The sequence below is a fragment of the Rhipicephalus microplus genome, chromosome X (assembly GCF_043290135.1).
Source record: "Rhipicephalus microplus isolate Deutch F79 chromosome X, USDA_Rmic, whole genome shotgun sequence".
In the NCBI taxonomy this organism is placed as follows: Eukaryota; Metazoa; Arthropoda; class Arachnida; order Ixodida; family Ixodidae; genus Rhipicephalus; species Rhipicephalus microplus.
Window position 1 is genome coordinate 231,438,453 of NC_134710.1, and position 14,847 is coordinate 231,453,299.

Here is a 14,847-nt window from a genome sequence, read left to right on the forward strand (position 1 = left end):
GGTGCGACTGGTGAACAGAAGAAAGCCGGGTGAGCACAAAAGTACGCGGGTACCAAACGACCCTGTGGTGTCCTATCTTGCACTGACAATGAAAGTCCAGGTGGCCGCCATCGTGACGTACCCACAGTAGAAAGCCTGTATGTGACGTCACGGAGAAACTAAGATATACAGCCACATAATAACAGACGTTCAACGGCATTTCCGTTTGTGAGGTACATAATACCTTCAATTACTTCTCGCCCCCATAACGAAAGAAAAATGGAAGTTTCGGTGGTAAGAACATCGATCTATACTTTGTGGCGAATGCACCGACTGCAAGAAGTCGCGCTAGCTTCCACTAGAGTTATGTATATGCTACCTTTCCTAAAGGTAGCATATACAGTAACTCTAGCTTCCACAGCATTGCACCTGATGTATGAAACGGAGCCGCGGCGGGGCTGCAGCTGCCAGTTAGACACCGCCATGTGAAGGCATTCCTGCGACGTGCGTGGTTGGATTGCTCTGCCGCCCTCTCGCGCGCAGCCCGCAGCCGCTTTCACATCTCTTTTTTTTTGTTATTCTTGTTGTATTTCACTCAAAGAAATCAGTTAAATAATGCTGCAGCTTCTTTCCATGACAGCACGATAAATAACTGCACCGGAAAAGTGTTACGCCTCTCACAATGCCAGACTTCCGGCGATCTTCTGCTATGGCCACTCTTACGACCATTTGGCGGTTGGAAACTGGACGAAAAGTTTTAGACGCATACCGAGCAAGGATGTTCCGTTGAGACTGGCTGATTTACTCTCTGTCAAGAGTGAACAAAGGTGTCCCAGGACCGGTTCGGCGCTAAGAGAAAGGAAAGGCTATTGTCACCTCGACTCCACATCAGATACAAAGGCTTTCCGGGCCAGCAAGGAGGCACGTGGGCAATTTTCGAAGACATCGTCGATTTAGATAGACCTGAAGCAGCGTGGTATTTTCTGTATGGGCTGGTAGCTAAAGCCCAAACCAGTTGCAGCTTCATCTTTCGAGGAGGTGCGAGGTCTTGGGAATTTGCAGCTGTTAAGCAGTGACTTCTAGCAAACGACGAGGGAACCTCTCCTCCTTCCCCCTCATCTGCCAAATGGATTGGCATGTTTGACGATAAACTGTCAATCCACTACATTGTCTTATTCAAATGCAGACAGGCAAATTTGGCGCGTGTACCAGGAGCCGGGCTTTTCGAACACCACCCTACTCTCCGAAAGAATTCTCGGAACTTCGGTCATCTAGGATCATCGTACGTGCGCAAAGTGTTGGTGATAGGTGCAAAACGTGATGTGGTGCTTTCGTGACCATATTTGGGCATCGTTTAGTTTGTGCCCCTACCACGTGCATTGTGTGGTGGCTTTCCCCGCTTCCGTGGGTGGAACACCTATACCATCGAGCGCCGTATTGGTTGAAGCCACGAACAATGCGCCCAGGGTTGACAATGCGGCGCTATATAAAGAAAACCTTTGTATATTTTCAGTTCTTGAGTTCAGTTCTGCATTCTTTCAGTGAGCTTCGTCTAGAGCGAGACCTTCAGGCGGAGTCCTCCAGCATTAATTCCCCGAGGTTGGGGCTCCGGTTGCTATAGGAAGCCAAAGCAACGCATGATGGCGCTGCGACTCTGAACTGAGTTTGGTTCGGTTCTGAACTGGGTTCGGTTCGGACTGTCACGGTGGATGGACGTGTTTTTTGAGCGCTCCCGATCGACTGCGCAGATAAGTGGTTTTGCATGTTTTGAGCTTATCTTTGTAATTATAAGGCAGCAGTTAAAATCTCAGTAGGACTTATTTTATTCTACGGCTTTTTCGGGGGTCAATCACCAGGTCTGTGTCTGTGTATTCGATTTTTTTCTTTGTTGTTTTTTTTATTTTGCCACTCCGTGTGGGAGGTGCACGTATATTGAACACGCAAATTTTTGTAGAAGAGCTTAGACTTTCTCATTTTCGTAGAGCAGGGCTCGAGTTTTTGTAATTATCGAGTGAGACAAGTCATAGGGACAATTGGTGTCAGAAAGACACGGTTAAAGAGACTGTAAAGTGTTCAGGATGTGGGGTGGGTTTAAAAGTAGACCCAAGTGTAGAAGCGGATGGAGAAAAGGCTGGCGCGAAGTGTAGGCAATGTGAGGTCGAGGAAAAAAATGGAGAAAATGATGGTTGCCCAGAGTGAACTGCTGATGCTGAGAATCACCGAGCTTGAGACTGCGTTGGCGACAGAGCAAGAGAAAACGAGGGCAATGGGAGAAAGGCTGAAGTCCGCCGAGGAAGCACTAGCCAAGGTGAACAGAAGAGCGGCCTACAGAGAGAAAAGTAGGAAACCTGCAACCAGAACAGCGGAGAAGAAAGAGCAAGCAAGTTTGGAAAAAACAGGTTCAACTGGTTCAATTGTCACAAGGCCCAGCTTCAGCGAAGTAGTGGTGGGGCTGGGAGGGGGCAAAGCAGCCGGCGTCACAGGGGCAAGTAACCCCCAGATGCAGGACGCTCCAGCTGAAAAGTCACAGCATGTGATAATCGCCGGGGACTCGAATTTAAATCGATGCACAGAAGCCATCAAAGAGAGGGTAAGAGGTGACAAGAGGGTTGCAGTAGGGGCGTTCCCAGGACGCAAGCTGGAAGCAGTCATGAGGCAAGCGAGCGAAAAGCTCAAAACTACAGCTGATAGACGAAACTTCGTGATAAATTCAGGTGGTTTAAACGATATCTTAAATGATGGTACAGCAGGAATAGCAACCAGATTGGCGAAAGGCATCGATGACATGCACGCCACTTCTCCTCGGGTACAGGTAGTGATATGCATGATACCAGAGGTACCAGTGCGTGATAGCAACCTGCAAAGAGCGGTTGTCAACGCAAACCAAGAGGTATGGTGGATGAGTTGAGAGAAAGGCTTTGAGGTGGTGGAAAAAAACAAAGAGGTGCATAGATGGGGTGATTTTCAACGAGACAGAATTCACTTCGATGGGCTGCTAGGTCATGAGGTGGGTTGGCGACTTGCAGGACGCGTAGTAGCTTTTTTAGGAAGCAAGCGGGCCCTTCGGGGTGCAGGATACCTAGTAACGAGGAAAACAACCAGGGAGACTTTGACAGGTTGTATGGACAGACACTATTCCATAGTCGAACCAATATCTAAGATAGGTAGAGTCCGGCGCAAAAATAGACGTAGCCACGAGCGCCGAGCCAATTCAGACATAGGGTATAATAACATGCAGGGTGGTAGGAACAGGCTGAAGTGGGAGAGATAGAAGAACAGCTAAGGGAGGAGAGGCCGATGGTATACGGTTTTGTATAAACACATCTAAGGGACATGGAACAACCTCCTAACAGTCCGAACTACGCGTGGGAATATTGTAATAGAACAGAAGGCAGAAGAAAAGAAGGGTGGTATTGGGGCATTCATTCATAAATGTAAAGACTGACAAAGGGTTGAGCAAGAGTGCAAGAAACATTTAGGGCTAAAGGGGAAAGTGGCAGGGCAAACTTACACTCCTTAGTTTCGTGTACTTGTGGACGGGAGCAAAGGCCAGAGAGGAAAACCAGTCAATGGTAGAGTGTATATCAAAGGACATTCGGGAGTTAGGAGGAGAGTGCGAGATAAATATACTAGGAGATATGAATGCGCACATAGAAGATATAGATGGGTATACCGACCCGACAAGCAAAATGATCATGGATATGTGTGAAAGGCATGGTTTGATCATTTGCAACAGTACCGAGAAGTGTGAAGGGCAAATAACATGGGAGGTAGGAAGGCTGAAGTCGACGATAGATTACGCACTGATGTCACATAGGATGTATGATAAGCTCAGGGGAATGCACATAGATGAAGGTTGCTCCAGAAGTCTGGGTAGTGATCGCAGACGTATCAAGCTAAGTTTTGGAAGGGCAGTGAAAGTGGGAAGGAGACAAGATGAGCAACTACAAAAAAAATTTTATTCAGAAAGGCGAATTGAAATAGCCACTAAACAAATTGAGAAAGTAATCACTGAGGATAATAAAACAGTGTAGACATACACGAATCTAATTAGACTGTTTGAGCTAGAGCTTGCTAAGGCACGTGACAAGTCACCCCATAAAAGAAGACACAAAGCAAAAAGTTGGCGGGATGAGGAAGTTAAGAGAGCCATAGCAAAACGTCAGGAAGCCTCTAGGGAACACAGATATGCTAACCAGCGGGGTGAACCGACAGATGTTGAAAGAAAATGGGAAATCTTTCTAAGCTGTAGAAGGGATGCATCCCTTCTGATCGACGAAAAGAAAGATTAGAAGAAAGGGAGCTCAGTGGCTGGCAGAAGTACACAAAAAAGATAGAAAGGCAGCTGCGAAATTTTGGAACCATCTAAACTCCCTAACAAATGAGACGAGCCTAGATCAGTGGTTAATAAATATATCTCAAGGTGCTAGGCCAGAAGGGGACAAAGCTATTGAATATGTAAGAACAAGGGTGACAGAAAAAATTAAAAAAAAGTGCTTTATACATCACAATAGACAAGGATGAATCAACAAGTGGCGCAATGGCTCCGTTTTCACAACAAGAGTGGGATAGGGCTGAAAAAAGGGTTCCTAGTAGTACATCAACAGGCTCAGATGGCATTCAAATTATGTTGATAAAGACATTAGGTCCGAAGTCTAAGCAGGCTTTGAGAAAGGCAGTGAGCAAAATAGTAATCAATGGTGAAGTTCCCGATGGATGGAAACTTAGCAGGATGAGCATGATCTATAAAGGAAAGGGGGACAAAGCTGACATAAACAACTACCGTCCTATAACAGTGACATCAGTGGTCTACAGGCTGGCGATGCAGATTATAAAGGAAAGACTGCAGGCGTGGATAGAGGATGAGGGGGTGCTGGGGGAACTGCAGAATGGGTTTCGGAAACACAGGAGGTTGGAAGACAATCTGTTCTCACTGACGCAGTGCATCAAAATAGCAGAAAAAGAACACAGGCCCCTGTGGCTAGCATTTTTGGATATCAAGGGAGCGTACGATAGTGTGGTTCAAGAGGAATTGTGGGGAATACTGGACACACTAGGCGTGGAACATGTAGTTACTAATCTTTTAAAGGGTGTCTATAAAGGTAACATGGTAGTTATAAAGTGGGAAAAACAGGTATCCAAGCCTGCAGAGGTAAAACGGGGGCTTAGGCAGGGGTGCCCCCTGTCACCCTTATTATTCATGATGTACCTACAAGGATTAGAGGCAAAATTAGAGGGAAGTGGACTGGGCTTTAACCTCTCTTTAGTCAAACAAGGAAAACTTATTGATCAGGCACTACCAGCATTAATGTACGCAGATGATATAGTGCTAATGGCCAACAACAAGGAAGATTTGCAGAGATTGATGGACATCTGCGGTAATGAGGGAGATAGGTTAGATTTTAGATTCAGTAGGAAAAAATCAGCAGTCATGATTTTCAATGACAACGAAGGTAGTGAGCTTAGAATACAGGAGGTCACGCTAGAGATAACAGATAAATACAAATATCTGGGCGTATGGATAAGCAATGGGACCGAGTATCTGAGGGAACACGAAATATACGTGACGACTAAAGGTAACAGGAATGCAGCAGTCATGAAAAATAAGGCACTGTGGAATTACAATACGTATGATGTTGTGAGAGGAATATGGAAAGGGGTCATGGTTCCTGGGCTGACGTTCAGCAATGCGGTCTTGTGCATGAGATCAGAACTTCAAGCAAGATTAGAAATTAAGCAACGTGGAATAGGTAGGCTCGCTTTAGGAGCTCACGTGAATACACCAAATCAGGGAGTACAAGGTGATATGGGATGGACATCATTTGAGGGCGGGGACGCTAGCAGCAAGATAAAATTTGAGAAACGATTGAGAGGAATGGGGGAAGAGCGTTGGGCTAGGAAGGTTTTCAGCAACTTGTACATGAAGAATGTCGATACAAAATGGAGGAAGCGAACCAGGAAGTTGACTGGTAAATACTTAGAAAACAGCAGGTGGCCAAACCAAAAAGAACTATCGGTTAAGAAAAAAGTAAAGGAAACGGAGACTGACATGTGGAGAATGGGCATGATTAAGAAGTCCGCACTAGAGATCTATCGAACTTTTAAGCAGGAAATTGCCAAGGAAAGGATCTATGATAATACTCGGGGTAGTTCTCTACTGTTTGAGGCCAGGACGGGAGTACTGCGAACCAAGACATATCGGGCCAAATACGAAGGGGTCGACACAGTATGCAGTGCGTGTGGAGAGGAAGAAGAAACTGCCGAACACTTGATAATGTTCTGTAAAGGGCTTCACCCTATAGTTCAGGATGATGGCGCAGAGTTTTTCAAAGCACTGGGATTTAGGGACAGCGAGGGCAAAATAGACTTTAAGCGGGTAGACTTAACTAGAAGGAGGTTATCTGATTGGTGGCTAAAGTCAAGGCACGAGGGAAAATTAAACCCTTTACTGCGAAGTACGAATCCTCAACTTCATTATTTAAAGGAAAAAAAAAGATAAATGTAATTGTTAGTTCACTAAGTATTACGGCTAGGTGGCGTTAGCCGCCGCCCGATCTAAAGGGTACAGCCACATCCATCCATCCATCCATCCATCCATCTATCCATCGCGGCATTTAAACCGCTCAGAGCGCTAGCTCGGTGTAGGGCTTCTATGGTTGATTGATATGTTGGGTTTAACGTTCCAAAACCACCATATGATTATGAGTGATGCCGTAGTGGAGGGCTCCTGAAATTTTGACCACCTGGGGTTCTTTAACGTGTACCAAAATCCGAGCACATTGGCCAACAGCATTTTCGCCTCCATCAAAAAGGCAGCCTCCGCCACCGGCATTCGATTCCGCGACCTGCAGGCCGGGCTTTCACGGTTTGTTCCTCACATTACAGTGGATTTTTAAGTCAAACTTGCCCGTTTGTTTTTGTGTGTGTGTGTGTGTGTGTGTGTTTTTGTGAAGGGGGAGGGTCTACTCTACCATAACCTCGGTGAAAAACTCGAATATTACGGCGAAAGCCTTTAACGTCTATACCTTAAATTTCCCGCCAATCACATTTTCCTGCCAATTAGATCACTCAGAAGTAGTTAATTCAAAAAGACAACTAACTGTTTTATTATCAATTCTAGTGTGGTTGTGTAAATGACGAAGCTGTTATACGTCCCAATTTATGAGGAGCTTTGTTTTTGATAGACAGGCATGCATGATAGATAAACATGGGGGGGGGGGGGGCTGCATTTTCAATGGAGGCGAAAATGCTGTAGGCCCGTATACTGAGATTTTGGTGCAGGTTAAAGAACCAGTTCGTCGACATTTCAGGAGCCCTCCACTACAGTGGCTCCCATATTGGTGGTTTTCGGAGGTTGAACACTACATATTTTTTTAGCTTTATTGATAAACTTTATTATAAATCAATCATAATTGAGCTACAGCGCACACAGAGACATATAAGGGACAGAATAGGCAAAGAGTCAAATTATTGCCTGAAAGGGTGCAGTCACTCGTCCCATTGAATGGAGGAGAAGCAATGTATATACGTTAAAGCCCTATAAAACAAATAAGTTGCGGCAGCTTCACACATTTCATAAGAGTTCATAAAACATCTTTAGCAAAACACTGATGCTTCGTGACCTGTCTATAGGACTTCATTATTAGTAAAGGTACGTAGTGTAATATTTTATTGCGAGAGCAATTATATGGACACCCTCCGATGGTTTTTGGATTTTGCCGCCGGCGTCGGCAATCGCCGTCGCTGCCCTCGTCACTCGCTGTCTGTATATATATATATATATATATATATATATATATATATATATATATATATATATATATATATGAAAATTCAAGAAAGGAAAAATCAAACTTGGGTCCTCCGAATCGAGAAGCGTTAGCCACAGAGCCACCGAGGAGCACGCCCTTCACTGTTTAAACGGCGAGCTATATATATTTTCCACTTACCGCTGCTGACGGGCATCTCGGGGGAATTATAGTGTTTTCAGCCTTACCAGGAAATTGCGCAATGTGCGCACGTCGCCACGTCGCGCGGCGGCGTCCGTTTCAATCTCCCACGTGCACTTTGCCCCGCGTAGAGAAAGGGAGCGATGTACGCTTTCTCGCGCACTCTCCTCTCGTGGTGGCGAGGAGGGGAGGATAGTACGTCTTGGCTGGCCTCGGGCTTTACCTGAAACAATTCTGTTGTTGTTACCGGGCGCACAAAAGTCACTGATAATATTGCAGTCTTCGCGTTTTTCAGACACTGTGAAGTAACAATTGAGACGTGATGTAGTCGGGGTTTTGCCCAGAGAACGGAGCCAGTCAGAGTCTCGGGGAGGTGTGGAGGAAAGGAGCCGGGAGCTGTTAACATTAACTTTTATTTATATTATTTGCAGTTAGTGCATTGCTACATGATGGAGTTAGCATCATGGAAGCCCTCGAGCTTCTGTGAGCTTCTCGGAGCTTGTGAGAGCTTGTCGGGAGCGCCTCGGCGCTCGCATTTTATGTCCTAGCCTTCCCAGGATTCTCTGCAGGAAAACAACAATGAGGGCCAGGACAGTCCAATGAAGTTGGTCATCTTCACCTCCGCCCCCGAAGGAAGAAGGTGAAACTGCGGCTCCTTCTCAACCCAAGAAATAGAGAAGAGGCACGCCCAGTTCAGCCTATGTTGAGGGTGAAAACACTGCACACCCCGCACGGCACAGCACAGCACGAAGACGTTGAGTCTTACGTGGAAGTATATTTCGCAGTCTTTTGTAGATATGGCTATGAGGCGCCAGGCATACCAAAAATTGTGGAAACAGCGGCATCAATGCGCCATGGAGAACGAATGCATCTGCAGATCGTTGTCAGACGTTGGGCCCTCTACCCGGGGAAAATGAAAGACAAAAGAACCAATGATCATAGACCACGGTGATTTCAAGGCCCATTGGCTAGACACCATGAAACAGCAGTATCTCCAATGAAAACTAGTCAAGTGGGCCAGAGCGGAAGCAGAAGCCTGAGTAGAGCAAAGCAAGAGGAGTTCGAACAGGACGGGGGCATGGGAAGGTCATCACCGAACTGTGTGATGAAAGTGGGCTCTCGGACTCGAGCCTCCAGGACTTCAACCGGCCGGGGCTTCCTGCCCCCGTGTTCCCGCTCGAGAGGACCGTGGCCATCCAGTCCTGAACTCCTGCCCAGGGCCTGGGACTTCGGTTCCGGCAGGCGAGCAACAGCCGTCGGGCTACGGGCCCAAGCTGTGCGCCCAGCTGCCTGGCCAGGTCGCCCTGGTTCCTCGACGCGTCGCCACCATGCAGCGTTCATACATCGCCAACAGCCAGCCAGTGTCTGCTCCTAAGGCCGGAAACACCGCGTTCGGGTTTTCTCATCGTCACCGAAATTCCGCGTGACGCATCGCCAACAGGCAGCGTTCTCTCATCACCGACAGGCCGCGTCCACTCCTAAAGCCAGAGCCACCACGTTCCGGTCGGGAGACGCGGGCGCTTCGCGAAGTGATCGGACGCGACGCTCATCGGCTCCGTCGATTTTCGGCTGGAACCGTGCTCTCTTCAATGTGGCTGCTCTAAAACTTGTGTGACTGCATCTGCCAAGTCAGCAAGATTCTGGGGACACCGATCTCACCCAGGTACGCCCAATTTTCGGCCACTTCGAGCAACTTTGCATCACAACGTAGCGAACGAGCTAAGCCTCACGGCGGCGGCTCCGCCGCTGCTGGATGCGGAGACACCGCTCGGTCAACTCCTCAACATGGCGCTGCCTGAACAACGTGGCTACGACCCTACGACTCTGTCGTGGTCGTATATCCCGACAAATCCATCAGACGACGGCCCATCCACCATTTCGGCGGAGCAAGCCGACATTTTTCAACTCGTCGAGGGTCGGCGTCGCCGCCGAAGAAACGCGGAAGGAGCGTCTGCACTGAAAACTCCTCTCAACAATTCAGCCACTGGAGACGCTCACGCTCCATCTCCTAAAGCTCCACAAAAGACTTCACCAGTCTCCAAGTGGACGCCGAAACCAACGGTCAGGATGAATCCTGGCGACTACGTGATCGTGCTCAAGCCACGCATCACAGTAGCCCTCAAGGCAGCGTTTCAACAAGGTGAGCTCGGCGCTGCCATTTCCCAACTCATCGGAAGGCAGCACATGAATGACATCAGCATTTCTCCCAATTGGGAGCAAAACATCATCATCTGTGGCACGCAGAATAACGAGGTGGTTCAGAAACTGCTGTCGGACTTTCAAATCAACACCAGCAAAGGACCGCTGCCGCTTCGCGGTCACCTCAAGCTCACCGGTGATGTGTTTCGCGGCGTGATTTCTGTGCACAACCTCGAAACCAGTGCGTCTCTGAAACATAGTGTGCAGTGGCGTGGCGGTGAACTAGTCTATGCGCGCAAGCTGGGGAACTCCAACGTAGCTGTGTTGACTTTCGCGGGAAGGAAGGTTCCGCGTTTCGTCCACTATAACGCAGAACTGACTCCCGTCAGGGAGTACAAGAAGACAGTGCCAGCGTGCTACCGCTGTGGTGCACTGGGGCACCGGGCGGATATCTGTCCCAACCCGGTCACCGAAAGATGCAGCCTTTGTGGCCAAAACGTGGGCGCTGGTCCTGAGGGGATGGCCCCCCACGAATGCAACCCAACGTGCATAGTTTGCGGGGGTCCGCACCTCACCAGCTCCCGCGAATGCACTGAAAAATTCATCAGGCTTCAGCAACCAGGGTCCAGGACATCGGGGACCCCAACAAAACCAAAGCACCGGTCAACTGGCAAAGTGCCAATTCCTGGCAAAGCAGCAACGGCAACGCTACCACCTGGCGCGGCGGAATCTCCAGCTCTCGGCGCTCCATCTGGCAACGCTGCACGCAACCAACCCAAGGTGGGCAGTTGGGTGGAGGTCGCCTCCTCTCCCTCCTCTCTCTCCCCTCCACCTTCTTCTGCCACAAGCACTACCGAAACACAAAAACTCAGGCATGAGCTCGCCCTTTTGCGATCTCAGAATGAAAAACTAGCCAGCGAACTTGACTCGCTCAAAACCAATCTCACTACTAAGCCCTCGTTGAGCAACGAAGAGGAAAATATAACAGACAGGGAGATTCCTACTACTGTAGAGAGTCGCGTCGCGGCCCTGGAGACCCAGGTGAATGCAATAGAAACACAATTGGCCGACCTCCCCAAAATTATCCACGACACCATCGCGCGTCATATGGAGACTGTCATCGCACAAGTGACACAAACAGTAACTCACATTATCCAAAAGTGGATACAAGACAATCCACGCGTCCTCAAGCGCGTAGGGCCAATTAGGGACGTTAATCGCCCCTCAAAATTTAACAGAGTGACTCCAGATGAGTCGGACTTTTCTGAAGACTCCAGTACGTCAGCACAGGGTGCTGGTGAACTGAGTAATCTTAACAACACAACCCCACCCTCTATCTCCGAACATGGCCTCCAACCCTAGGTCGCGAGCCAGAGCAACTCAGCCGTTGTTACTAACACAGTGGAACTGCAGAGGTCTCAAGAACCACAAGAAGCGGGCTCATTTCCGCCTCTATCTTGAGACCTTTGAGTTCCTTGTTGCCGTGGTTGCCCTTCAGGAACCCGGCTTGGACGTCAAACTCACAAATTACACTACATTTCAACACAACCCGGAGACATGTATACTTGTTCACAAGCAATATACCGCCCAGGAAGTCGCACTCCCCACAACACCGCCTTTCCCATACACAATGGTGTCGGTGCTGCCTATAAGGCGATCTGACCCACCTGTTCATATTTTAAACATTTACTGTCCCCCAAAGCTTAAGAACGTCACGTTCAGCGAAACTTTCACACAAGCTATGCAGGTGGCAGGACGGGACCCCCTCCTGATCGTCGGCGACTTCAATGTCCCAAGCAGGTTATGGGGTTACCCACGAGAGGACACGCGTGGAAGGAAGCTTGCGGAACTTCTTTCTACACTTGGACTCACCCTCCACACTGATCCCGCCAGCCCAACACGTGTAGGCAACTCTGTTCAACGAGATACTTGCCCGGACCTCACAATTACACGCAACATACGCCATGCCGACTGGCTGAACACACAGGACACTCTAGGTAGTGATCATTGTGTATTAAACACAACTGTGTACATGCGTCCCTTAAAACGCCCACTTACACAAGCTCGTATCCCAGACTGGACAACTTTCCGCACCACTCTACCTATTGTAGACCCTCTCCAGTCGGGATACGACACCTGGTCTAAATCACTGACGTCTACACTGAAACAACACGAACAGCTGATACAGCTCACGGAAACTCAAACGGATGTGGACAACCACCTCCTCCATCTTTGGCAGGCCCGCCGCAGCCTCACCAAACAATGGAAAAAACAGAAACATAACAGACGCCTCAAGAAACGCATCCTAGAACTCACGGAGCAAGCTGCGGAATATGCTGCTCAGCTAGCCGACACTAACTGGGTGGACAGGTGCAACACGGCTGCACGCCAGATGTCTGGTCGCAACACGTGGCGCCTGTTTCGCGCTCTCATCGATCCAACACAAACACGCACGGAAACTCAACGTCACTTACATAAGGTCATGCACAACTTTACAGGAACGACAACACAGCTGGCAAACACGCTCAGGGACCGATACCTGTGCACCACCAAGGACCCCCGGACGGCCGCATACTCCTACGCAGGCAAAAAGAACACGCAGTTGGACAACCCGTTCCAGCTCCACGACCTCCAGGCGGCCTTACGCAAGATGAAGCGTGGCACTGCACCTGGGCGTGACCAGGTTACGGTCAAACTGTTGGCCAATCTTCCCGACGCAGCCTACGCCACGCTCCTCAAATACATCAATAGCATTTGGGACGGAGAAACTCCTCTCCCTCTTGAATGGAAATCAGCTCTCGTGACCTTCATCCCGAAGGCAGGTAAACCTATTGACGTGGAGAACCTTCGCCCCATCTCCCTCACGTCTTGTGTCGGCAAGCTGATGGAAACGATGGTGCGCGACAGACTCTCCGAGTTTCTAGAAACACAGCACACTTTTGCGGACACCATGTTTGGATTCCGCCCTCATAAGTCAGCCCAGGATATACTTCTACAGCTCCACCATGACATATTAGATCCTGTTGAATGCCCCCACAATGACAAGGTAGTCCTGGCCTTGGATCTTAAAGGAGCATTCGACAACGTGAAGCATGAGGTAATCCTTGACCACCTCAGTCAGACCAACTGTGGTTATAAAACATTCAATTATGTTAGACAGTTTCTTACAGACCGTCGAGCCTACATACGCATACAAGATGAGGAACATGGGCCTTACGTCATCGGCTCGAGGGGAACTCCTCAAGGCGCGGTCCTCTCTCCCCTCCTATTTAATATAGCCATGCTTCATCTTCCCCCCAAATTGGCTTCTTTACCAGGGATACATCACGCTCTTTACGCGGATGATATCACGATCTGGGCCACGCAAGGTAACCTGGGTCACATGGAGTCATGCCTGCAAGCAGCAGCGACTGTAGTCGACGACTACGCAACCTACTGCGGACTCCAGTGTGCCCCGGCTAAGTCAGAATTTGTGCACGTACGTCCCTCCCCTCAGGACACAACTCAGCTCCATATCAGTCTTCCCTCGGGACCGATCCGTGAGGCCAAGGAGATCCGCGTCCTTGGCCTCTTCATACACCACCAACGCAAGGCCGACACCACAATAGCCAAACTTCGCACGGTGGGAGACCAGGTGGGCCGTATGGTCCGCCGGGTCTCCAACAAGCGGGGCGGATTACGAAGCAGGGATGCAATGCGGCTTGCCCATGCTTTCGTAACGAGTAGAATACTCTACTCGACTCCCTACTTGCACCTACGCAAACACGAGGATGATCAACTCGAGGTCATCCACCGTAAAGTTATCAAGCGGGCTCTCGACCTCCCTATCACCACGTCCAACCAGAGACTTCTGGCCCTAGGCGTGGTGAATACCTACCGGGAACTTCGAGAAGCCCACCTCGTTAACCAATACACGCGCCTTGCACAGACCCATTCCGGTCGCCGCCTCTTGGACCGAATACACATCAAACACGATTACTATATTGAGGAAAGGGTGAGGGTGCCAGAACCTTGGAGACGCGCCCTCCGGGTCCGACCCCTTCCCCGCAACATGTCCAAAGAAAACCACAGTGGTCGCCGCCAGGCGCGCGCGGAAGCGTTGCAGCGACACTTTGGTCAAGAGGAACACGTGTGCTACGTGGACGTTGCCGGCCCGCACCATGGGGGGTGGTATACTGCCGCAGTCATACACAACGCAAACACCGTAAACGGGCTCACTTTCAAAGCCTACAGCGCAACACACGCGGAGGAGGTTGCCATCGCTCTGGCTCTCACCTATCCCTCTTCTAAACATATCATCACCGACTCACGAGGGGCCTGTCGGAACTATCAGCTAGGGTGGCCTTCACCGCTTGCTCAGCGCATACTGGAACCTAGCTGCCGATACGTTAATCCAACTCCGCGAAATCTGGTTTGGGCACCCGGTCACCAAGGACTCAGGGGTAACGAACAGGCCGATCAGGCCGCCCGCGCACTCTCTTCCCGGGCTATCTCCCTGTCTTTGGAAGCCTACTCGCAATCAGACAATTCGGCCCTTTCATTCAAAGATATTACCAATTACTACAAGGAGGAGCACCGGCGCTATCCAGACGCTTGTAAAGGACTGCATCGCGCTGACGAGCGCCTCCTTTTAAAACTGTTTACCAATACTGTACTGTGCCCGGCGGTGCTAAAACATTTCAATTCATCCTTTGATGGCACGTGCCAGTTCTGTGGTGAGGTGGCTGACACCTTTCACATCGTCTGGGCGTGCCAGTCTAATCCATCTATCCCCCCCAAC